The sequence below is a fragment of the Chionomys nivalis genome, chromosome 11 (genome assembly GCF_950005125.1).
Source record: "Chionomys nivalis chromosome 11, mChiNiv1.1, whole genome shotgun sequence".
In the NCBI taxonomy this organism is placed as follows: Eukaryota; Metazoa; Chordata; class Mammalia; order Rodentia; family Cricetidae; genus Chionomys; species Chionomys nivalis.
The window spans coordinates 19,427,353-19,452,668 of record NC_080096.1 but is presented as its reverse complement, the minus strand read 5'-3'; the positions used below and the strand labels follow the sequence as shown (position 1 = coordinate 19,452,668).

The 25,316-nt window shown below is 47.7% G+C and overlaps 1 protein-coding gene across 2 annotated transcripts in view; it reads left to right on the top strand.

The window, feature by feature from the left end:
* The first annotated feature begins 5,466 nt into the window (after nt 1–5,466).
* The window catches only part of Wasf2 (WASP family member 2), an 88,649-nt gene continuing 68,799 nt past the window's right edge, over nt 5,467–25,316 (top strand). Inside the window, exon 1 of one of the 2 annotated variants that reach the window (XM_057784740.1) lies at nt 5,467–5,487. The gene's annotated coding sequence lies outside the window, so the exon portion shown is untranslated. Of the gene's footprint in view, nt 5,488–16,825; nt 16,995–25,316 lie in introns of those variants that run through there. The other variant, XM_057784739.1, reaches the window with a different exon arrangement.

The window sequence follows — 25,316 nt, the reverse complement described above, 5'->3', positions numbered from 1 at the left end:
CATGAGTTTGAACCTAGCCTGGGTTACATAGCAGCATCCTGTCTCGGAAAAACAAGAGCCAGGTATGGTATCACATGCCTGAAATTCCAAAACTTGGGAGCCCAGGAAGCCCCTGAACTCATCTTCCTACAAGAGACCCTCTGTCAAAATAACAAACCATCCAGGCAGTGCCTTTAATCCCAGCACTTGGGAGGCAGAGACAGGCCGATCTCTGTGAGGTTGAGACAAGGCTGGTCTACAGAGCTAGTTCCAGAACAACTAGGGCTACACAAAGACACCCTGTCTTGGATAAAAACAAAACACAACAAAAACAAAGAAAATTACATTAAAAAGAAAAGATGAAGCAGCTGGATGTGATGGTACACACCTTTAATACAGTATTGGGGAGACCAAGTTCCAGGTCACCTGGTCTACATAGCAAGTTCCAGGCCAGTCAGAGTTATAGTGAAATCCTTGTCTCAAAACAAACACAAGCAAATTAGATGAAGCAAGAAGCAGACCACCCTGGGCTCTGAGGGCTGATAGGAGTTGATACTTCATCCTGAGGGAAGTGGGCCATCAGAAAAGGCTCTAAAGAGCTGACTGGACATGGTGGCTCACACCTTTAACCCCAGCACTGGGGACGCAGAAGCAGGCAGATCCCTATGAGTTTGAGGCCACAAAGTGAATTCTAGGACAGCCAAGGCTACACAGAGAAAAACCCTGTCTTAAAAAACAAAGAAAGAAAGAAAAGGGTTTAAGAAGGGGTGACAGGAACAGCAACTGAAGCAAAGGCTGGGGCTAAGGTGACCTCACAGACTTTATGAATTCTCCTTACCTTCTCTGCTGGGCGAAGCGTTGCCTAACACAAAGAGGAGGACAAGGAAACCCGCCCCCTTCTCCTTGCTCAGCAGAAACAGGGCCAGGCTTGGGTTCTACCCCTCTGCAATCTAGATGCAGTTTACAACTTGAAAAGTCACTTAATCCAGGTGCCAGGATGAGGTGGGGCACTGCAGGTGGGGACTGGCTGTGAGGCCCGGTCCTGCAGGGCCTAGCCCTGGTCTTAGAGGAGCTTCAGCCTGCCAGCTCCTACCCACGCCCCAACTCCTGCTCCTGCCCCACCTGCTGTGCTCAGCACCTGGGCTCCCCCTCTTCTTCCCCATCTTCCTCTTAGGGAAGAGAGAGCTTGGCAGAGCTGGGGAGCCGGGAGTTTCCTCCACCTACTCCCACTCCCACACAACAGAACCTGCACCAGATTCAGAGGACACCAGATTCTTGCAGAACCCCCTCCTCTGCCAGGCACTCAGGAATGGCACTGGCAGAACCGGGTGAAGTGGTGCAGGCCTGTGATCCCAGCACTTGGGGTGCTGAGGTAGGAGGATTCCTAAGAGTTCAAGGCCAACCTGGATTAGATAACAAGACCCTGTCACAGAAACAAACACATAAAAAAAAACAAGGCTAGCAAGAACTCATCCTGGCAAGGTGCTTGCTATGCAAGCCTGGCCAGCTGAGTTCAACCCCCATAATTCACATTAAGGTGAGAGAACCAGTCAGGCATAGTGGTGCACAGGTTTAATCCCAGGGTTTAGGAGACAGAGACAGGAGATCTCTGTGAATTGAGGCCAGCCTGGTCTATATAGTGAGTTCAAAGCTAGCCAAGGCTACACAGTGAGACCCTGTCTCAAATAAACAAAAAAACAGTAAAGTTGGTGTTTAGATTGGATGTACCCAATCCAGCTAGCATCTATTGAGTACCCGCTGCATACCAGGCCCTGTGTCCTTTGAGAAGGACAATACCCACAGTCAGCAACATCCCATGTGTTTTACAGAGGTACAAAGTGGAGTCCAGAGAGCAAGGCTGATTTCATCTGGGGAGTAGTATGTGGAGACCAAGGAGAATTTCCTACACAGGGGGCCATGTGAGCTGGACCATAAAGAATCAGGAAGAGACCAGGCATAATGGCTCACAGCTATAATCCCCATCAGTTAGGAGGCTGAGGCAGAGGAGAAGTACTGTTTCAGCACCTACACAAGGCACCTCAATTCCACTTGTAACTCTTGCTCCAGGAGATCCAATGCCCTCTTCTGGACTCTTCAGGTACATACATGGTGCGTGCATGCATGCTCGCACGCGCACACGTGTGTGTGCACACACAAACATATACACACAGTTGTTTTTTTAATTTTTAAAAAAGAAGAATGCTCTCTTGGTCATTTTATCATGGATGAGGGTCGGCTCATGAGGCCACACTTGGAGGTACTTTTGACAGTGGTTGACGGGGAAAGACGTCATCTTCCTTAGCAGCATGGCCCCAGTAAGCAACCTCTCATCCATGCTCAGGTCAGCAACACACACACAAGACCTGAGAAAGTAGGAAGGGAACTTTTTAGGGACAGAAGGCCTCAGCAAAAGAGGGAAGGAGAATGAGAGAGAATTCTAGTGCTTGCTGAGACCAAGGCAACCACTGATTCTTCGCACTGACTCTGTGAAACGGTGTGACATCATCCATGCTCCAGAGTTGGTCACAGTGGTGAAAAAACCCTAAAGTCATTATATACATGGACAAAAATGTCAAAGAACAAAAATAAATAAGTAAATGAAATGTCCTTGCTAAGTCAGGCCCAGTAGTTGATATCTGCGATCTCAGCACTCAGGGGGCTGCGGTGGACTGCGGTTTGAAGACAGACTGAACTACACAGTGAGCTCTAGGTCAGCCTGGGCTACACAGAGAAATAATCTTGTCTCAAAGAAATAAGTAAGGCCGGGCAGTGGTGGCGCACGCCTTTAATCCCAGCACTCGGGAGGCAGAGGCAGGCGGACCTCTGTGAGTTCGAGACCAGCCTGGTCTACAAGAGCTAGTTCTAGGACAGGCTCCAAAACCACAGAGAAACCCTGTCTGGAAAAACCAAAAAAAAAAAAGAAAGAAAGAAAGAAAGAAAGAAAGAAAGAAACGAACCGAACAGATGAACAGACGGTCAGACAGACAGATAGACAGATAGATAGATAGCTGGGTGATGGTGGCACACTCCTTTAATTCCAGCACTCAGGAGGCAGAGGCAGGTGGATCTCTTTGAGTTCAAAGCCGGCCTGGTCTACAGACTGAGTTGCAGGGCAGGCTCCAAAGCTACACAGAAGAAACCCTGTCTTGAAATGCCAGAAAGAAAGAAAGAAAGAAAGAAAGAAAGGAAGGAAGGAAGGAAGGAAGGAAGGAAGGAAGGAAGGAAGGAAGAGGATACGGAAAGAAAGAAACAGGATTCTCAGAGAACAGAGTGTTCAGTATAGCGTAGCCCTGGGTTAGATCCCCAACAACATATCAACTAGACGTGGCATCACGCACCTGTGATCCCCATACTTGGGTTTTGGATCCAGTTTCAGGAAAGCGTGTGCTACAAGAGACCCACATGGCGGAGAGAAAGAACGACCACCTCAAGTTGTTCTCTGACCTCCAGTCGAGGCCTCTGGCATACACATCACAAGCAGACTAACTGTAAAAGAAAGATCTACTCTTGGTGGCAGAGGGAAGACTAAGAATATAGCGACTGCTTAGGGCCAAAGCAACCATGGAGCCGTCACAGTGACCCTGTCAGATGCTGTGCTTTTATCCATGCTCCAAAGGGTTGAAACTACAGTTGGCAGGTTGTTGGAGTGGGATTTGAACCCCACTTTGTCTGTTTCCCTGTTTGTACCTTATAGGAGCTTGGGTAAAGGATGTGTGGAGTCCTGAGGAGATTTGCAGGAGGTGGAGTCAGGAAGAAGAGAAGTTCAAGGTCACCCTCCCTCTGCTATGAAGAAAATTTGAGCTGGTTAAGAGTTGGGGAGGAGGGACCAGAGAGATGGTTTAGGACCCTGCTTCGATTCCCAGCACCCACATGGCAGCTCACAACTGTCTATTACTCCTGTTCTAGGGGGATCTGATGCCCTCTTCTGGCTTCCTTGGGCACTGCATGCTCATGGTGCACAGACATACAGGCAGGCAAAATATCGACACACATAAAATAAAATTAAAAAGAGCGGGGGAGGGGGGGAAGAGGTATTATGGGAGATACCAAACTGACACTGGGGTTCTGGTGGGGATCAGTTGACTCTGGCAGATGAAAAGGAGGGAAGTGTCAGAGGTGATGTCCCAGGTGGTTTCCATAATGCAGAAAGAATCTGGTAATTGTTCTTTACAATAAATGGTCCAGAGTGGGGACCCATACCCGCCACCTGCCCAGCTCACCCAGGAAGATACTTTATTCTCCAGACATTTGTGCACATACCGCAGCCATTTGTGTATGCGTTCAGCCAACTTAATGGATCACTGAATGGATGCTGGCTGCTGGGCTGGGAGCTGGGGAGACATCATTAGCGGTTCACTGCAACAGCCTCGGGTATGGATTGGAAGTCTGGGTTTGCAGCTGACTTGCGGTGAGTCCCAGCTCGACCTTCAGCTTATTGTGACTTAAGGCGAGTGAGTGTTCGGACCTTTTATGGTTTTTTTTTTTTGTCATCTGTAAGATGGGAACATTAATGGATTAATGGCACCTACACACCTGGAATAGTGTGAGCACTCGGTGTTAGCGGCCATTGTTTCCCTTTCACAAGGAGCCAGGTCCAAAACACAGTTTAACTATTTCATTCCAATAGTGATAAGTTATCCTGCTGCAGCCAGCGGGGGCTGGAGATGGGGCAGACTTCCCAGACTGATAACCAGTTGACCTAGGCTGGACTGCGGGGAAAGCAGAAGAAGGGCACAGGTCTGGAGGCAGGAGAGACAGAGAGGAGGTAGGCCCCGGAGGCAGAGTGGCGGGCGACAAGGTCAGGGTTTCGGTCACTGTGACTCTTTGAACCTCCAAGCAGTGCTGAGAAGTAGGTCAGGGAGACATCCCGGCCCCATTTTACAGAAAGCTCTCTGAGGCCTCCAGACAACAGTGACTTAGCAGGTCTGTCTGTGAGGAGGTGGCTTAAGGGGGCCCGGAAGGGATAGGCCTGAGAAAAGGCCATTGTCCCTGTGCCTGCTGGGAGAAGACCAGCAAGAGCTGAGACTGCAGCTGGTCACCAGCAGCTGTGGTGGCCAGAGCTGCATTCCTTCCCTGCCAGCAGGGCAAGTCCAGGCTTAAGCAGGGGCCTGGAATTTTCTTCTGGTCTTAAAAAAACAAAACAAAGTAAAGCGAAAAAAAGCAAAAAACAAAACCAAAAAACCCTATGTGAGTCAACATTAAGTTGTACTGTGACTTCAAACAGACACAGCTTTGACCTGGCCCCAGAGCCTCCAAGTCCCCGGGATAAACCTCCCAGCAGCGAGTTTCTGGGAATGACAAGGAAGTCTGGAGTCAGAGTCCAGACTTTGTGGTGAGTCTTGGCTCAGCCCCTCCGACTTGCTGTGTGACCTCATGCAGGTCACCAGCCCTCTCTGGGTCCTCCAAACTGAAGGAAGGGAGGGCGGGCGGGATGAGATAAGTGGGGCGGGAAGTCCAGCAACTAGCTCCAGCCAGCTGCAACCAGCCTCACTGCTCTCCAAGTTGGAGGTACTTGGGTTGGGGGTGGGGGGTGGGGGGGCGCGGTTAGTGGGGGTTGGTGGTGGTAGTGGTGGTGTCTGGAAGCTGGAGACAGGCAGCCTTTCATCTTTAGCTGGCCCAGGGTCGGGGCAGGTTGGCAGGCTCCACATCCCGAGATCACGTTTCAGGCTAGAAGGGGCCTTCCTGTGACCTCAGCCGGCCAGTCTCGTCCCTGCCTTCCTCCGCCATCCACACCAGAGGGAAACCAGCAGCATCCCACCCAAGGTCACCGGCCAGCAAGTGGCTGTCCTTCGGCCTGCCCTTCCCTCCCCCCCTACTGGAGCCAGCCCCCACCCCCGCGCTCCCCCTGCAAAGCCCTGGTCTCCTGGGCCATTAGGAATCTGCCAGGCGAGGCGTGGTCTTTTTCCTCCCTCTTGCTTCTTGGCTGGTTTTCCCAGCTCTCCAAAAGCTGCCTCCTGCAAAAGCCTCGGGTGCCTGTACGGGAACATTTTTCTTTAAAAAAAAAAAAAAAGAAAGAAAAAAAAAAGAGGAGGGGCTGGGGGGACCTCAAAGAGAGAGAGAGAGAGAGAGAGAGAGAGAGAGAGAGAGAGAGAGAGAGAGAGATGCAGCTATGGTTTGGGTAGAAAAGCAACCAGCTCCTTAATCCTTGCCTGCAACCTCTGCCTCCCCAGCCAGCCTGTTGGCTCTAGGCCCTGGAAAGAAGCCGGTGCTCCAGCAAGAGGCCTAGACCTGTCCCCTGCCCGCGTTCCCGCATCCGCACTACCCCTCTTTCTTTCTGGGTTTGGTGTGTCTTTTTTAGAACCCGGAGATAAGCTGCAGAACTCAGCAGGGCTGAGAAAATGTGGGAGCTGCAGAGGGGTCTGGCGGGGGAACCTCACTGCCCTGCCCTCTTGGCCATTTTCTGCAGAGCAGAAGTTGCAGGATCTGGATTGTTCGACCCTAGCCACCCCTCCTCTTCCTGCTGTCGCCCGTTTTCTTGAATCACTGGTCTCTCCAGTGCAAGCTCCCCCAGGGCCATCACCCATATCTTTGCTATTTATTGACTTGTATAGGACTTGGCTTCTTCTTCTTTTTTTAAGAGCCATTTACTTTCACATTCTAAGTCTTTATTCATTGGAACCCGCCACAGTGGTGGCAGCCAATGTCCCACCCTTTGCTCTGGCTGAAGAATCTTTAATTATGTGTAGTTCCCATGCCTGCTTCGGCATCTGACCATAGCTTAGCTATGTTGCTGGATGTGTGTCTTTTTTTGGTTTTTGGAGACAGGGTTTCTCTGTAGCTTTGGAGCCTGACCTGGAACTAGCTCTTGTAGTCCAGGCTGGCCTCAAACTCACAGAGATCTGCCTGCCTCTGCCTCCCGAGTGCTGGGATTAAAGGCGTGCGCCACTTGAAGTGTGTCTTGAATGAATGAAGTGTGTCTTGAATGAATGAATGCAAACCATAAACAGATCCCCCAAAATATTGAGAGACATCCTGTGAAGGGTCATTTGGCAATGGCGCGACCCTCTTAAAGGCCTTTTCGAGCCAGTGAGTGAGGTCATGCTCACACACAATCCCAATATTCAGGAAGCCAAGGTGGGATTGTCCAGCCTGCATTACATAGTGAGTACCAGGCCAGCCAGAGCTACACTAGTGATATTCTTTCTCAGAAACAAACAAACAAATGAAAAAACAAAACAAAACAGGCCATCAGTCTGGCTCAGTTGGTAAGGTTTCTTGGGGCCAAGCCTGAGGATCTGAGTTCAATTCCCACATGATAGAAGGCTCCTGGCCACTCCCATTTATGATAAATACATGTGAGACAAAATAAAAACTAAGAGAAATCTTGCACCCCTGCCCAACACTCTCATCAGCTCACAGCTTCATTCCCACCTCTCTATTTACCAGCCCCTAGGGAGGCTTTCTTTTCCCCTGGAAGCTCTCTTTCCTCTTGCTGACCGCTGCCTATGAAATTCCCTGTGCCGCCCTCATTGTTGTGTGTGCGCGTACTGGGTACTCAGGTATGCTAGGCAAACTCTACCACAAAGTGACATCCCCACCCTTTTTCCTTTTTATTTTGAGCTAAAGTTTCATTCAATTGCCTAGGTTGGCTGTGAACTTCAGCCTGTGACTTGGCCTTGAATTTGTAATCCTCCTGCCTCATCCCTAGCTGCTGGCCTTGAACCAACTGGGGTTCAAGGCATTCTCTGCTCTGTTGCCTATTTATTTATTGTGTGTGTGTGTGTGTGTAAGGGGCCTGGGTGGAGATCAGAAGCTACTTTGCAGGAGTCCTTTCCTCCCACCATGCAGACCCCAGCGATCAATTTGAGGTCCTCAGATTTGCTAGCGGGTCCCTTTGACCACTGAACCACCCCGTTTGGATTTTGATACAGGTCTCTGGTAGCTCGGGCCCGTCTCAAATTCGCTAAGAAATGGAGGAGAATGACCTTGAACTTCCGGCCTCCACACACCAAGTATAGGGATTTCAGGTGTGAGTTACTGCACCCATCCAGCGCCACGTCAGTTTTTATGTATGGCTTCTTTCTCATTAAGAGGCACTTGGAGGCAGAGGCTGGGTAGATTGATCCTGGGTCACTGGTGCCCTGCATCAGCCTCAACAGTAGCAGACAGCAATCTATGCTTATTAAATGAATAGACTGGTAACGGAGGTTAAGTTCAGTCAGGATTTGGGCTTTTCAGGGCAGGGAGAGGGGGGATAGGCGCTGGGGAGTGAACTCAGGCCTTGCTGGGGTTAAGTGCTTTGTCTATGTGATAGGGCTGGGTTATACCTCAGCCACATGTAAGCTTTGGAAGGCAAGAAGAAAAAGCATAGCATGTTGTCGCCAAGGGTACATACGAGTCAGGACACACAGACACACGTCCTCCTCGGCTTCATCAAGGCACGTGTGAACACAGTGTTAACTGCTGTCGCTATTGTCTCTGTCCTGAGCCTTTTGGTCATGGTCATGCCCGACATTTTTTATCTGCCATCTCACTTAGTTCTTGCTACAGCCCAAAGAACCAGGGTATGTTTGGTTGCTGTCCCTTTTCCTAAAGAAATGAGGTAGAAGCAGGCCGAACAGTTTGCTGGGGTCACTTGCTGGGTAAGTGGCAGGAAGGGGATTTGAACCCAGGTCTCTCTAACGCCGCCGCCCACCCGCGTTCCCTGACTGCAGCACCTGCCTGCAGGAGGAGGAAGAGAAGAGGGGGGCATGGTGGGAAGGCAGGGGGGCTCCACTGAGCTGAGGCCTCAGAAGCTGAGCAGCAGGCAGCTTCTTTCTAGGCCTTTCATTTCCGGCAGTCTGTTCCAAGCAGGTGAAAAACCCTACAGAGGGCCCTTCTCTCATTCCCCACTTCCCACCTCCTCCCAGCTGCCTCTTCCCCCACGCTGGGAGGGGGAGGTCAGGTATGCCGCTGGGGACGCAGGGGGGAGCGGAGTGAGGAAGGTAGGGGAACGTCATTCCAGCTCCTTCCCCTTCAAAGGCGCTTGGGGAGGAGAGAGCATTCCAGGTGGAAGGAAAGGCAAGCGCAAAGGCAGCGGATTAAGGATATGGAGGCGGGGAAAGCCTGCGAGCCAGGCTGGGACCGAGGTTTGGGGCCCCCTGGGATTGCTCAGTGAAGAAGAACTTGTTTGGATGGGAGAGAGAGAGAGAGAGAGAGAAAGAGAGAGAGAGAGAGAGAGAGAGAGAGAGAGAGAGAGAGAGAGAGAGAGAGAGATTGTGTACCCAGCAAGAGCTGAGGAGCTGATGCCAGAAGAAGGGGAGTGGCAGGACTTTCTGGCTCTGAGCACAGTACTCTCCACCCACTCCCCACACAGATAGGGGTGGGGATGCAGGATGTGGAGAGGTGATTCGTTTTGATGCCTCTGTTTTGTACCTGGCTCTGCTAGCTCGGTACCAGACCCAGGCCCGCAGCTCTTCAAGCTTTCTCACGTTTTCTCTCGCTTCCTACAAGATCCATATAATTCGCCCCATTTTATAGACAAAAAAAACTGAGGCTCGGCCAGGTTGTATACCTTGACCGAAACCAGAAATCATTGGGTTGTCTGGCTGGATAGGTTTGTGGTTATGTTTTTTTGAGACAGAGTCTAGCCAGGTAGTCCAAACTGGCCTCAAACCCTCCATCCTCTTCCCTCAGCCTCTTTGTGCTGGGATTATAGGTGTCCCGCACCTAGCTCAGGACTGTTGGAAGAGGCACATCTAGGAATTGATCCCTGGTCTGTTTCTACAGGTGGCAATTTTGCTTGTCAGCCTGATGGGCTGTTCTCCCAGAGGGTTCCTGTCCCCATAGCAACGATGACAGGAACTCCCCGGGTGGACTGCACTTTAGAGTTTGTGCAGGCCTTGTTGCTTGTGTGCCTTGAAGCTTTATCATCCCCCCCCCTCTTTCAGAGATAAGGAAACTGAGACTGAGAGAATGGGTGTCGCTGCCCAGCTAAGATTACAGACTCATTAAACTGCAAAACTGACGTTCAAACGTAGGAGTATGGTTAGAGACCCGTCCCGCTCCCCCACCCTCCCGAGGAAGAGGGTCTGTTTCCTGTTCTCAGGAAATGGACAGTTGACTCTGTTGTTTTGGAAACAGGGTCTCATTAGATATCCTAGCTAGTGCCACCACTCCCAGCCAGAAAGGCTTAGGGCACAGCCTTTGCAACCCGGGGATCTGCCTCAGGCACCGCAGACTTTCAAACTGATTCCCTGGGTAGAAGAGGAAAGGCTAGGCTAGCCCAGGCTGGGTTCAATTCTAGCCTGTGCTTCCTGACTGGATGTCCTGGAGCCAGGCCTTTAGCTCTCCTGTTCTTTCTTGACCTCATGGGTCACAGGAAGCTAACAGGAACAAGCCCATAGGCTTGTTGTCAGGGTTGAGTGAATACATACATGGAGAGCATTAGCACATGCCCAGCATACAGTAAGTGCTCATTAAATTGGTGATTATTAATATTTTTAATGTATGCAACATTATCCTCTCAGAAAGCAAGTTGTCTCACCACGTCGCCCTCACGGGAGATATTAAGTTTGTTATTGGATTACCTGTCAGCAAAGCCCCAAATCTTAATTTCTTTTTTTTTTTTTTAAAGATTTATTTATTTATTATGTACACAACATTCCTTCCATGTATGCTTGCATGCCAGAAGAGGGCACCAGATCTCACCATAGATGGCCACGAGCCACCATGTGGTTGCTGGGAATTGAACTCAGGACCTCTGGAAGAGCAGTCAGTGCTCTTAACCTCTGAGCCATCTCCCTAGCCCCCAAATCTTAATTTCTAATGCAGGTAGAAACTGAGGATATCAGCATGTTAACAATAATTTTTACGTGTGTCTGAGGCAGTGTCTCATTGTGGAGTCCGCACTGTCCTGGAATTCTCTAGGTAGACCAGGCAAGACTCAAACTCACAGACATCAGCCTGTTGCCCTCCTCTGACAGACACCAGACTGCCTGTCTCTGACTGAGTTCTGGGATCAAAGGCCAGCCACACCAGGCTCACAAAGTCTTGCCCAGGTTGTCCTTGAATTCATTCTGTAGCCCAGATGGTGCTCTTGTCTCCCGAGTACAGGGGTTGCAATAATAAACCGCCGCACTGGGCTTAGTAACCAGAATCCTTGTTACATCCATCTTTGTCCCCAGTAGCTGCTGGTGGATGCCACTCGCTGTGCCAAGTGCTTCACATCTACAGTGGCACTGGAAAGTTTTTTTTTTTTAATATTTATTTATTTATTTATTATGTATACAGTATTCTACCTGTGTGTATGCCTGCAGCCTAGAAGAGGGCACCAGACCTCATTACAGATGGTTGTGAGCCACCATGTGGTTGCTGGGAATTGAACTCAGGACCTTTGGAAGAGCAGGCAATGCTCTTAACCACTGAGCCATCTTTCCAGCCCTACTGGAAAGTTTTTTGAGACAGGATCCTGTGACATCCATGGTGGTCTCAAATTTGCTCTGTAGTTGACGGAGACCTTAGATTTCTCATCCCTTTACCTTCACTTCCTGAGTGCTTGGATCACAGAGGTACCCCCACGTCTACTTAAATTTATTTATTTACTTATTTATTTTTATTGATTTTAGACATTGTCTTTTTTGGGGGGTGGGGTTTCAAGACAGGGTTTCTCTGTAGCTTTTGGAGCCTGTCCTGGAACTAGCTCTTGTAGACCAGGCTGGCTTCGAACTCACAGAGATCTGCCTGCCTCTGCCTCCCGAGTGCTGGGATTAAAGGCGTGTGTGCGTCACTACCGCTCGGCTAGACACTGTCTTACAGTGTAGCCCAGGCTGGCCTCAAACTACTGATCTTCCAGCTCCAACCTTCTGAGTGCTGCAATTTCAAACCTAGTTTAACCTCATTTGGTTGGCCTTTACATCTCTGGGAAACAGAATAGGAATTATTTTTTTTACTCAGTTTTTTGATACAATTGTAAACAACAATTTAAAACAATTTACCCAATTTTTAAAAATATTTATTTATTTATTATGTATACAATATTCTATCTGTGTGTATGCCTGCTGGCCAGAAGAGGGCACCAGACCCCATTACAGATGGTTATGAGCCACGGTGGGGTTGCTGGGAATTGAACTCAGGACCTTTGGAAGGGCAGGCAATGCTCTTAACCTCTGAACCATCTCTCCAGCCCCCCCAATTGTTTTTTGAGACACAGTCTCATTATGTAGCCTGGCTAGCTGAGAATTCACTATGTAGACCAGAGAGATCCCAAACTCCGAGAGAGACCCACCTGCCTCTCCTTGCTCACAAGGCCAAAACCAATTCTAACCCTTGCTTTCTGTTTATTTGGAAACAAGGTCTCCGTTTGTAGGCCAAACTAGATTCAAACTTGCTATATAGTCCAGGTTGGCCTTGAACACACTATATTAGTACTGGGATAATGTGTGCACCACCAAACCAGGGACAGTATCTCACACTGGTAATGTCAACACTCAGGAGACTGAGGCAGGAGAATTACTAGGAGTTTGAGGCTACTGTAGGCTACGTAGCAAGTATCAGGCTGGGGAGATGACTTCTCAGTTAAAAAGGTTTCCTGTTCTTCCAGAGAACCTGAGTTCCATGACTAGACTTACATTGGCTAGAAAGGCGAATCATCATAAGACTGCCTATAACTCCAGTTGCAGGGGATACAATACCATTGTTGCTATTTTCTGTCCTATGCAGGTACACACACACACACACACACACACACACACACACACAACAGTGTGGACTACTAAGCCCAGCTGTGATCTATATCTTTCAAATGAGCAAACAAACTGAAGAGAGGTGAAATACCTTGCCCATAGCTAGACTTGGTGGTACATATTGGTAATTCTAGGACTCAGAAAGCTCAGGCAGCAAGATTGCCTTGAGTTTGAGGCCAAACAAAATAAATGACAATACTCTCAAACAACAATAACAAAATCACAGTAATGGCACAGGCTTTTAATCCCAGCACTTGGGAGGCAGAGGCAGGTGAATCTTAGTGAGTTCAAGGCCAGCCTGGTCTACAGAGCAAGTTCCAGGAAGGCTCCAAAGCCACAAAAGGTTCCAAAGTCTCAAAAACCAAAAATAAGCAAACAAACAAAAAGCCCAAAAACAAAACAAAAAACAAAAATCACACATTGAGAAAGGTGTCAAAGAATGATTTAATGATTTGTCTGTCTCCAAAGTCTTTGTTTGCTTGTTTGTTTGCTTTTTGTTGTTGTTTTGCTTTTTTTTTTCTTTCTCCAGCACAGGGTTTCTCTGTACCTAGTCCCGGCTGTCCTTGAACTCACAGAGATCCTCCCACCTCTGCCTCTTGAGAGTGTTGGAATTTAAAAGTGCACACCACCACTGCCCTAGTTCCGAAGTCTTAAGAGCAGTCGGCAACATGACCATGGTATAGATGTCTGTATGAGTTCTAGACCTCCATTGACGGGCTCTGCTGCGTCAGACTACCTCCCTGGATGCCGGGCCCATCAAGCACCGTTTATACTGTTTCTGTTAGGTGCCAAATCAACTTTTCCTCATTAAATCATCACCCTTGATGGGCTGAAGTGGTACACGCGTAGGTGGTACATACCGTGCGATATGGTAAACTTAAGGTTCAGACCCAAGAGAGTCTACATTGAGACTGTTCTCTCCAAACAGTGCAGCGATCCTTGGAGAACAGTTCCACTTTCAATGCCAGATTCCCTCCCCTGGAATAAATATCCTTATTTATTTCGCAATAACAGGATCTGAAGGTCCTGTATGTTCTTCCCTGCCTCCCCCTGCCAGTAACCTCATTGGCTTTGCTCCTTCTGCGCCCATCTTTTGACTTGTACCACTTTTTCCAACTGCGAACTCATTTTTGGACAGACGTTCTCCCCTCTAGTTTTCATCAATTCACCGTGGATACCAGCTGTTCAGGATGCGACCTCTGACCCACTGTCCCGACATTCATTCTGGTAAACACATTGCTCCTTGCCCTTTTGCTTGTCTATTTAACTTTAACTCTAAGCTCCGTGAGGATCCCGGCTCCTTTGCTCACCACTGCAGCTGTCCGTTTCCAGGGTGCTCTACATATTGTAGGTGCTTAGCATTTTTTTCTAAAAATATTTATTTATTGAGTGCGTGTGCGTGTGTGACCATGTAAAAGAACATGGACATACCAAGGCCCACGTGTGAAAGTCAAAGGACTGTGGTTCTCTTCTTCGACCAAGTGGGTTCTGGGGATTGAACTGAGGTCAGCAGGCTTGGCGGCAAGCATTTTTACCTGTCGAACCGTTTCAGTAGTTTCTATACTAGTGAATAACTTGCTGCTGGGAGCTTTGTGAGCTCATTAATTCCATCATTAACTCTGAACTCTCACAAATGCTCCATTGTCTACATCAAAACATCTTTTCGTCTTATTTTATCTGTGTGTTTTCTTCAGTGTATACGTGTGCGCCATGTATATGCAGTGCCATTGGCGGTCGGAAGAGGGCATCAGATCCCTTGCAACTGGAGTTATGGGTGGTTGTGAGCCACTTTGTGGGTGCTGGAACTGAATCTGGATCCTCTATAAGAGCAGCAAGTGCTCTTAACGACTGAGTCATCTCTCTAGCTCCCGCCTGTTGTCCATGGTTCTGGTCCGTGAGGCACAGGCAGCCTGAACGTGGTGCAGTAGAGAACTGGTCCATGGGGCACAGGCAGCCTGAACGTGGCAGAGTCACGCGTCAGCCTTCCTTCACTTTCTGGTCATAGTGGGATTTGAACAGTCACATGTCAGACTGAGTGACCCAATCCAAGCCTGGGAGCCACCAGTGATCACTGGGGCCCTGTTGGCATTGCTTACTTGGCAGTGTTGGCCTTTCTGAAGTCTTAAGCTTCGGGGAGGGAAAAGGACTTGGGAATACACCCAAAGTAGTCCTTGATGGCCAGACCTCTGCTCGCAAGAGCGGACAGACCTGACCTGGAAACACCAGGTGTGGTGGCAAATGCCTTTAATTCCAGCACTGGGGAGGTAGGGGCAGGGGGATATCTCTGTAAATTCAGGCCAGTTTGGCTCACACAGTGTTCCAGGATAGCCAACGGCTACATAGAGAGAGACCTTCTCTCAAAACAAACAAACAAACAACAAGGACGGCCCCCTGTTGTGATCTCATTTGGCTTCTCTTTATCTTGTCATCTCTTCTCTCTTGACCCCTAGAATGCTAGGAAAATATTGGCCACATCCCTGGGGTCACTTTCCCATAAGTATATTGTTCTAGCTGGTGGGTAGAAGGGGGCCCAAGTTTACGGTGGCCAGAGTGGAAAGAGCTTTGACCTGACACCCTTAGGGCTATCCTGGCCTGCTAGGGGTGGGGGAGGAAAGCCGTCAGGTGACAAGCTGTCTAAGAGTAGGAAAACAGGGATAGCTGCTAAGTGATATAGGTTCAGTCCTGGGGTCATTTCTAAGTACCTGGTGACTATGGGGAAGACTTATTTCATGAATTCGGGGTGTTGTGTATGTTGTGTGTCTGGGTGTATACATGCAGGCTGGCCGGAGAATCATCTCAGGGGCTGTTCTGGCAACTTGCTTCTTTTTTTTTTTTTTTGTGACCTGGTTCTCTTATTGGCCTAGCTTGGACAAGGATGCCTGGGACTGTGAGCTCTGGAGATCTGCTTGTCACTGCTTCCCCAGAGCTGGTTTACAGACCTGTATCTGTTATATTTTTTGTTTTGGATCTGAGTTCTAGAATGCAGGTCCTTGTGCTTTTCTGACAGCTGTGTTGTCGTCCCCCCACAACTCCCTTTCCTTCCTTCCTTTTGGTTTTTTGAGACAGGGTTTCACTATAGTATTAGTCTGTATTGGTAGAGCAGGCTAGCCTCGAACTCACAGAGATACGCTTGCCTCTGCCTCCCGAGTGCTGGGATTAAAGACGTGCGCCACCACCGCCGTGAGAGACAGGGTTTCTTTGTGTAGCTTTGGTTCCTGTCCTGGCACTCGCTCTGTAGACCAGGCTGGCCTGGAACTCACACAGATCTACCTGCCTCTGCTTCTGGGATTAAAGGCGTGCGCCACCATCGCCGGGTCAAGACTCTCTTTTTAAAAAGTTTAAGTTCAGCACACTGCCAAGAGCACAGCGGACACGCCAGTAACAGAGCGACTACCTGTCTAAGATCCATTCTTCCGTAAGAGGCCTATACCTGTTACACGGACTTGCTCTAGAACACCAAATGAGCTAAACTGGATCCGTCACATTGTCACCCAGCTGCAGCATTTTGTAGTCACTAAGCCACTGGGCGTGCGTCCCACAGCTCCCACCTAAATGGGCTGGAAGATCTGCTGGGTCTACTGCCCCTACTTTGAAGAACAAATTGGAAACTAGGCAGGAAGGAGTTGTCTGAAGTTGCAGAGCGAAGTGACAGGTGTCAGTGGCCGCTCAGAACTAGCTTCCAATACCAGCACCCAAGCTTCACCAGGACACCTAGCCTTTGGGGTGAGCTGCAGCCTATGACTCACAGTCCCCACCCGGGACAAGGCGTGAAGGGACGTAACTATTTGCGACTTGAGGGGTGTTCTTAGAAAGTTTATAGGCTCGGCCTGTTCCATCCACCAAAAAGCCTGGGTTTCTGGACTCTAATAAAAAGAATTCCTCTTTCAGCACGTGTTTGGCGAGGTCTTGCACTTTCTCAGCTGATATTTTTCTCTTCGAACATGGGCGTCAATTTCCCTTTATTTCCACCTCCACTTCACTTGGTTTGCCCTAGCCTCTGTTTACTCCGATTGCGGAAGTCGCTCGGGTGGAGTTCCCGGGACACTACCTTTGAATACGTCTTTTGCGTACTTATTTAATTGGCATTGGATTCGAACCAATGGCATAGCCGGAAGCCCAGGGCGGGTGGGACAAGGAGCCAATCAGAACGGTTGGCGGGGTGTGGCTGCGTCCCGGGGCGGGGAATCACGTAATGGCGGACTCGGGCCGGTGGAGTGCGGCTTAGGGGCGTAGCGCGCTGAAGTGGGGTTCCGACTGTGTGGCAGCCCGCGAAGCTGTGGGCTGGAGCACACTCCGTGGGGACACGGACCGGCCGGCCAGCCCTTGTTTCTGAGGGCGACTGCGCGAGGTCAGGTGAGCAACAGGTCCCCCCTGGGCGCGCCCGGCTGTGAGGCGCCAGCGCCGGCCCGGCGGCCCCTGCAAGGGTCCCGGGGGACAGCCGGTGCCCGCTCTGGCTGCCGCTGCCACGGTTCGCGTGCTGTCAGCGCCGTGGCGACACTTCGGGGGTGGTGGTGACCCAGAGTGTCCTTCGGACACTTGGGAGGGCCCGGCGAAAGTGTTACGACCTGTGGCCCTGCCACCCGCACCCCGTGTGCTCTTGGGCAAGTCACGTCCATCTTTGGGCCTCAGTTTACCATTTGTCAAAAGACTTGGCAGAAGTGTGCGGATTGGGTCTCAGCAGTTTCCCGAGCTCTTGGGACAAGTTCTTCTCCAGCCTGAGCCTCAGTTTCCATATTTGGGCCATGAAGTGATTGAGCTAACTCTTGGAGGCCCCTGGCCTGTGAAGCTGGGGAGTGGGTTGGGCACTGTGTGTGTAAGTGTGTGCGCGCACGTGTGCACAGAATGAGCAGTAGAGAGAGGAGGGTTGGCTTACGGGGACCACTTGTCCCAGAGCGTGGGAGCCACCAGATCGTGATGGGGTAGGGCCAGGTCCCTTTGGTCCTCGGAGATGAGGAAGTTTTATCCAGTCGTTCAGAGATTGAGAGATGACGAGGAAATAAATCCTTGGAGTCTTCGGGGCTACTGTTGGCATTTAAGCCCAGCACTGAAGAGGAGGCGGAAAGCCAAGAGAAACGTTGATGGTTGTCCTACTGTGTGCCAGATTTTAGGAATACATTCTTGTTTAGTTTTTCCAGCTGCCCTTGCCAGTTTACGGGTGAGGAAGGCAAGTCTCAGAAGTTGAGTAACTTGCTCGGGTCGACACAGTAATATGTGGCGCTTACCAGCGTGAGGGTGTTTCCTCTGGGAAGCACCGGGGCAGAGGGGGCAGGGGTAAGTCACTGCTCGCTTCGAAGGGAACTTTGCTCTGTAGGAAACGGAGGGAGGGGTGTAACCCGGAGATTTGATTTCACTTCTGGTGTGGGGACAGGCTAGGTTTTGAGCTTAGGGTTGTTTATTTTAAGCCCCCCCCTTCTCACTCTGGGACTTAGAAAGGGCCATTCCCGAGTGTCACTTCATGTCACTACAGCAGAGAATTCAGGTTGAGTTCATGCAGAAGAAAGTTCACCAGCTTTCGGTGTGTAGACTTGACTTCTGGTTCAGGGTGGTACCATCCCAGTCCCGTCTCTCTGGAAGAAGGCTGCCTTTTATTGGGAGGCACACATCTGTTCCTCCGAATTTCTTTGGGTTCCTGAGGGTGAGGTTCCAACAGCATGTCTCTCTTTGTAGTTCCTTATCTATCAGGTTAGTGAAGTCAGTGGACTTTGGAGGGAGTTGGGTACCATAGCCCTTGAGCTTGGGTTAATCAAAGTAGTCGGTCCAGCTGTGGGTATTGTCCTCCTCTGTCAGTGGTAGGGAGGAAAATCACAGGAGGAAGTCGCTGAGAAGGAGGGCGTTTCTTCACTGTGGAGCCAATATCTATTTTCTTTGTTTGAAATTCTAAAACCAGAAAAGCAGCAGCTAAAGGAGGAAGGAAGGAAAGAACTTCTAAATGCTGCTTCCTGTCAGGGAGCTTTGAGGGCTGTCCCGGCGGTGTGGGAGGCACTGCGTGCCCAGGAAAAGGCAATTGAATTGTCTGGACTTTGAGAATGATCTTGTAGTTTCTAGAATGGAGAGTGAAATAACTTTAAGTCTTAAGTCCTCTCAGAAGACTGTTTAAAGAACATTTTAGTGAGTTATCACTGTTGAGTCATTGTTCCCACAGTACTTTCCAGTCTTTGGCCAAGTTTTAACTATGATTTAACTCCGCGTTTTAACATAATCTGACTTTGTTATTAGAGGATGCAGAGCCATCATCACATGAAAAAATATGATATGTTTGGACATTTATTTATATCTGTTATTATTGTCTCTTTAATGTTGTTACTTATTTTCTGTCGGACGAGTCTGAGTCTTCTTTTCTTTTTATTATTAAAAATTTCCGCCTCCTCCCTACCTTCCATTTCCCTCCCCCTCTCCCACTCCCCTCCCCCTCCCTCGAGTCTGAGTCTTCTTATGTAACTCAGACTTAGTTGAACTCAGTATCTTCCTGCATCTGATTCTCCAATGTTAGGATTACAGACATTGGGCACTACCATGTCCCGCTTGTTTTTTGACATTTAAGGTTTTCTTTTTTTTAATTTTTTTTTTTTTAATGGCTGTGAATCACCATATGGGTGTTAGTAACTTGGGTCCTCTGTATGAGCAACAAGTGCCTTTAACTGCTGAGTAATCTCGTCGATCCCGGCCCGTTAGCCTTTTTTTTTTTTTTTTTTTTTTTTAAGTTACCAGTGTGTGTGTATATCTGTGTGTGAGTGTGTATAACTCCAGTTCCAAGGAATCTGATTCCCTCTTCTGACCTCAGGCAGCAGGCACGCACATGGTGCATATGCACACATGTAAGCAAAGCATTCATACAATCAACATTGTCTAGCAGAGTGGATTTCAGAATCCGGAAATCGTGCTCTATGGGAAACTTTTCTGTTTTATAAAACTTTTACGTCAGTTAAAATATAGCTGATAATGCGTTTTCTCCTGGGTACCAGAATATCTCTTAGTACTCTCTCTGTACTTGTTTTTAGATGCTAAAATGACCCCTCCACCTTTTCTTTATTCATGGTGCTAATAATGTCTGCTAAGCAGGTGCACTTTACAGCTGAGTTACATCACCAGCCCTTTTTGCCCTCCTTTTATAAATAATAGTTTATAGGTTCTCTGCTCTCTTTGTTTTCTACAGCTATTGAGAGAAACACTACCTTTTTCTGTACACAGGAGAGAAAGATTTGCTTGCAGGATTTTAGAGCTGATTTTTTTCCTCAGGGTAGTGCTTAGTGTAATATGGGATAATCACTAGTAGGAGGAATTTGGGTCAAATTTTCCTTTTATTTTTTCCAGTCCTTTGAGACAAGATCTCTTTTCCATAGGTTTGCCGGAAACTAACTGAGGATGACCTTGAACTCTTGATCTCTGTACCTCCCAGGTGCTGGGTCTAGAGGCTTGTGCCCTATACCCAGGTTTTGTGGTGCTGAGGATTGAACCCAGGACTTCAGTGCATGCTAGGCAAGCACTCTTCCAATTAAACTACACTTTCAGACAGGCTATAGCTTTTCTGAGCTACCTCTAGTATAGAATGAAGTTCATTGTTTGACAGTGAAGAATTTCTTCTCTTTCTAAGAACACCCATGGCAACATAAATTTTAAGAATTTTGTCCTTCAGAAGACTATGGGACCACTGTGTTTAAAGACTTCAGGTCATTCTATTTGAATGGCTCCACAGTGTCTGATAATAGCCCTTTCTCTGGGAGGGTGTGAATGGTGGGCTAGAAGTTGCAAGTGGAGTAGTGGGTGGGATTGGACCAGGAAATAGAAGTGATTCCTGCCTAGACCACTATTGAAAATAACTGCAAAATAGCAACCTAGCATGATACAGTCTAACATAACATATGCTTGGGATTCTGAGTCAGGAGTAATGGCAAACACTGCTAATCCCAGCACTCTGGAGGCAGAGGCAGGTGGATCTTTGTGAATTCAAGGCCAGCCTGGTCTACAGAGAAGTTCCAGGACAGCCAGAGTGACATAATGAGACCCTGGTTTGAAAAAACAAACAACAAAAAATTCAAGTTGGGTAACTATGTCTTATATTTCTTTGGTGTTTGTAATTCCTAAAGACCAGAGCTTCAAATTGATCGTATCAGGATTCTTCATGAAAAATGCGCTTATTAAGTGGCACAGGAGCCCGGATGTCACTACATAGATTTGTTTATATCTCTCACGTGTGTGTGTGTGTGTGTGTGCTCGCGCGCGCACACCACAGAAGGTGTGGAGAGTAGAGGAACAGGGCTTCACTGTGAGCTTTAGAGCCTGTCCTGGATCTCACTCAGTAGATCAGACTGGCCTTAAACTCACAGAGATCCACCTGCCTTTACCTTCCCAGTGCTGGGATTAAAGGTGTGCACCACCATGCTTTGGCCAACTGAAAGTTATGTTTATTCCTTGAGTACTAGTCTTACTAAAATTGAGTGGGCTGACAATTGATAATTTGGGAATAGGTAGAAATGCATAATTTTTGGGGATTTGGGTAAAGGAGGCAGACTTCTGGGCACTAGTGATGGCAGAAGAAGACACGGAAAGTTGTAGTTTGAGGGGCCGCAGAGATGACTCAGAGGTTAAGAATATGTACTTTTCTTCCAGAGGACCCAAGTTCAATTCCTAATACCCATGTCAAGTGGCTCACACCAGCTCCAGGGGAATCTGACACATCTGGTCTCTGTGCGCACCTGTTCTCTTGTGCAGATAGACACACATACACATAGTTAAATAATAAAAATAAAATTAAAAAAAATGAAAGGAAGTTGTAGTTTGAATGGGTCTCCAGCATGACATGAGAAACAACTGCTGTCCTGGAACTAGCTCTTGTAGACCAGGCTGGCCTCGAACTAACAGAGATCCACCTGCCTCTGCCTCCCGAGTGCTGGGCTTAAGCCCGACTTGCTTTTTGCTTATCCTTTAGAGCAGATCTAAGATGTCATTTTTGTCTCGAAAAACCAAAAAAAAAAAAGAAAAAAAGAAAAAGATGTCATTTTTGCTTTGGGAAAGGCTCATTGACTACTCCTCTTGTTTTTTTGTTTTTTGTTTTCCAAGACAGGGTTTCTGTTTATAATAGTCCTGGTTGTCCTGGAACTCGCTCTATAGACCAGGCTGGCCTCAAACTCAGAGATTTCCCCTGCCTCTGCCTCCCGAGTGCTGAGATAAAAGGTGGAACATCACCTGTTCCTCCCCCCTTTTTGTTAAAGCACTAGTCAGAGAGTCAAAACTAAGTCAGACAACAGAAACTAAGGAACACTGAGAGCAGGGGAAATGTCTTCCCCAGGGAGGAGCACACCAGTTGGTTATCCAGTGCCAAGTGGTCAGCTCTGAAAACACGCAGAGACAAGTAACATGCAGACTGAGCCGCTTGTATTTTTATAGTTAGGAACACAACACAGACATACATATCACACATATAAAGGCAATAGAGAAAAAAGGGAACATAATAGGGGTGGGTACCTCAGAGAGTTTGGAGGGAAGAAATGAAAGGGGAAATGATATAATTATAATATCAAGAAATTCTTAAAAATTCCCACAAAGTCAGACAAGTTAGAAAATGCTTTTCCTGACTTTGTGCTGCTGCTGCTGCTGCTGCTGCTGCTGCTGCTGCTGCTGCTGCTGCTTCTTCTTCTTCTTCTTCTTCTTCTTCTTCTTCTTCTTCCTCCTCCTCCTCCTCCTCCTCCTCCTCCTCCTCCTCCTCCTCCTCCTTTTTTTTTCCCCACCTGATATAGGGTTTCTCTGTAGCCTTTGGCTGTTGTAGAACTTGGAGATTCAACTGATTCTGCCTACCAAGCACTAGGTTTAAAGACATGCATCAGCTGGGCGGTGGTGGCGCACGCCTTTAATCCCAGCACTCGGGAGGCAGAGGCAGGCGGATCTCTGTGAGTTCGAGGCCAGCCTGGTCTACAAGAGCTAGTTCCAGGACAGGCACCAAAGCTACAGAGAAACCCTGTCTCGAAAAATCCAAAAAAAAAAAAAAAAAAAAAAAAAAAAAAAAAAAAAAAGTCATGCATCACCATGCCTGGTTTACTGTCCTTTTTCTTTTTTTAAATTTATATTTTATTTTATTGGTGTTTTGCCTGTATGTATGTCTGTGTGAGGGTGTTGGATCCTGGAGTTATGGACAGTTTTGAGCTGCTCTGAGGGTGCTGGGAATTGAACCCAGGTCCCTTGGAAGAGCAGTCAGTGCTCTTAACCACTGAGCCATCTTTCTAGCCCCCCCCACTCTGTGTTTCTTAAAGACAGACCTTAATGCTGTTCTTTTTTAAATTTTTTTTAAAATATTTATTTATTTTGTATACAATACAATATTCTGTCTGTGCGTATGCCTGCAGGGCAGAAGAGGGCACCAGATCCCATTACAGATGGTTGTGAACCACCATGTGGTTGCTGGGAATTGAACTCAGAACCTTTGGAAGAGCAGGCAGTGCTCTTAACCTCTGAGCCATCTCTCCAGCCCCCTTAAATTTTTTTTTAATGGAGATTAAACCATACGTGCTAGGCAAGTGTCATGCCATGGAGCCTTATTCCCAGCCTTTTTTTTTTTTTTTTTTCCTTACTGTGAGACAGGGTCTCACTATATAGCCCTAACTCTCTAGCTGTCCTGGAACTCACTATTCACCAAGGCTGACCTCGAACCCACAGATTCACCTGCCTCTGCCTCCCAAGTGTTGGGATTTAAAGGCATGCACCACCACACTTGGCATTCCCTGCCTTTTTTGGTTGATTTTTGTATGGTCAATGTACAATGTACCATATAGGCTTAATAAATGGTAACAATGCCTCTGTTCTATACTGTTCTTGTGGTTTTGTTTTTGAAATAGAATCTCACTCTGTTGCCCAGGCCAGTCTTGAATTCTTGATTTTTTTTTTTTTTTTTTACCTCATCCTCTTGACATCCTGTACTGCCATGTCTGACTTTTCTAGGTTCATTTGTGTGGGTTTCTCTTAATTCCATTCCATAGTCAGATTAGAAATTTAAACAGCCCCCTGTTTGTTTGCTGTCCATTAGGTGCCAATAGCAGTGTGACATCCTCCCAGAAATGTGACACCCAGAAATATCTCTAGACATCGTTACATGGACATTGAGGAGCTGGATTACCCCAGTCGAAAACCACTGATTTAGCATGGAAGGAAGTGAGTGCAGATGTTCTGAGATGGATGCTTGGCTTCTGTTCTTTCTGGTTATAGGTCTCCTGTCTTTGAGGAGAAAAGAAATTGTGGGGAATCAGGAAATGACAACTTTAAAATAGCCATGTTATCTTTATTCTGTTCAGATTTTATTTTATCAAGTTAAAATATATTGGAGCAGTACAGATAGCTGAATTATTTATGCAGATCTACGTAAATTCAATTTCTTATCACTGATTAAGATTAGATGGAGTAAAGAGCTAGTAGACTATTACTTTCCCGAATGGAAGACTCACAGAAAAGCTTTAGGCCTACAGATCAACCTGCATTGTTCCTTTATAGAACTTGCTGGAACCTGTTAGGTTTCTCTTAACTGAAGTTTGAGCTTTATGGCTAAAATGTATCTTTGCTGTCCCTACTTAAGTACTTTATAACTTTAAAGTCACAGGTTTAGGGCCTTCCTGGGGAAAGGCTCTTGCTACCATGTCTGAAGACCGGAGTTCAGCCTCTGAATGAAAATGTTTCATTTCTGTTGCTCCAATGAAATACCCTGACAGAAAGTGACTTAGGGGAGAAAAGGTTTAAATTCCTCTCACAATCCCAGGTCATAATTCACTGGGCGGGAATTTGAAGCAGCTAGTCACATACATAGTCAAGAGTAGAGAGAATGAATGCATTCATGCTTCTGTTGCTTAGCTCATAGTCTCTACTTTCTCATACAGTCCAGGACCCAAAGCCAAGGGAATGTTGTCACCCACAGTGGGCTGAGCTTTCCACATTAATTAATGTAATCAGAACTGTAGAAGGAGAGAGGCCACTTGTTGGTACCCAGCCGCTTAGCCCCGAAATAATCACACAGAAACTGTATTAATTAAATCACTGCTTGACCCATTAGCTCTAGCTTCTTATTGGCTAACTTTTACATTTCAATTTAGCCCATTTCTATTAATCTGTGTGTGGCCACGTGGCTATGGTTTACCAGCTAAAGTTCCGACCTCTATCTCCGCCTCCTTTCTCCCAGCATACAGCCTAACTTTCCCCCTGCCTAGTTCTGTTCTTTCCTGCCATAGGCTCAAAGCAGTTCTTTATTCATTAACCAATAAAAGCAACACATAGAAGCACCTCCCACACCACAGATAGTCCCTCACAGACGTGCCTACAGGCCATCCTAATCTAGATCGTCTTTCATTGAGATTTTCTTCTGAGGTGATTGTACATTGTGTTAAATTGACAATGAAAACTGATTATCACAGGGACCCACTTGGTGGGAGAGAATTAACTCCTGCAAGTTGTCCTTTGACCTCCACACACACAAAGAATATAATTAGCTCTGGCTGTCCTGTAGACCAGACTGGGCCTCAAACTTACAGACATCCACCTGCCTCTGCCTCCCAGGACAGCCAAGGCTATACAGAAAAACCCAGTCTCGGAAAATAAAAAAACAAAAAAGTACTCATTGCTCTTCGACAGGATGGAGAACACAGTTTAATTCCCATCACCCATATCCGGAGTTCATACTGCCTGTAACTCTAGCTCCAAAGA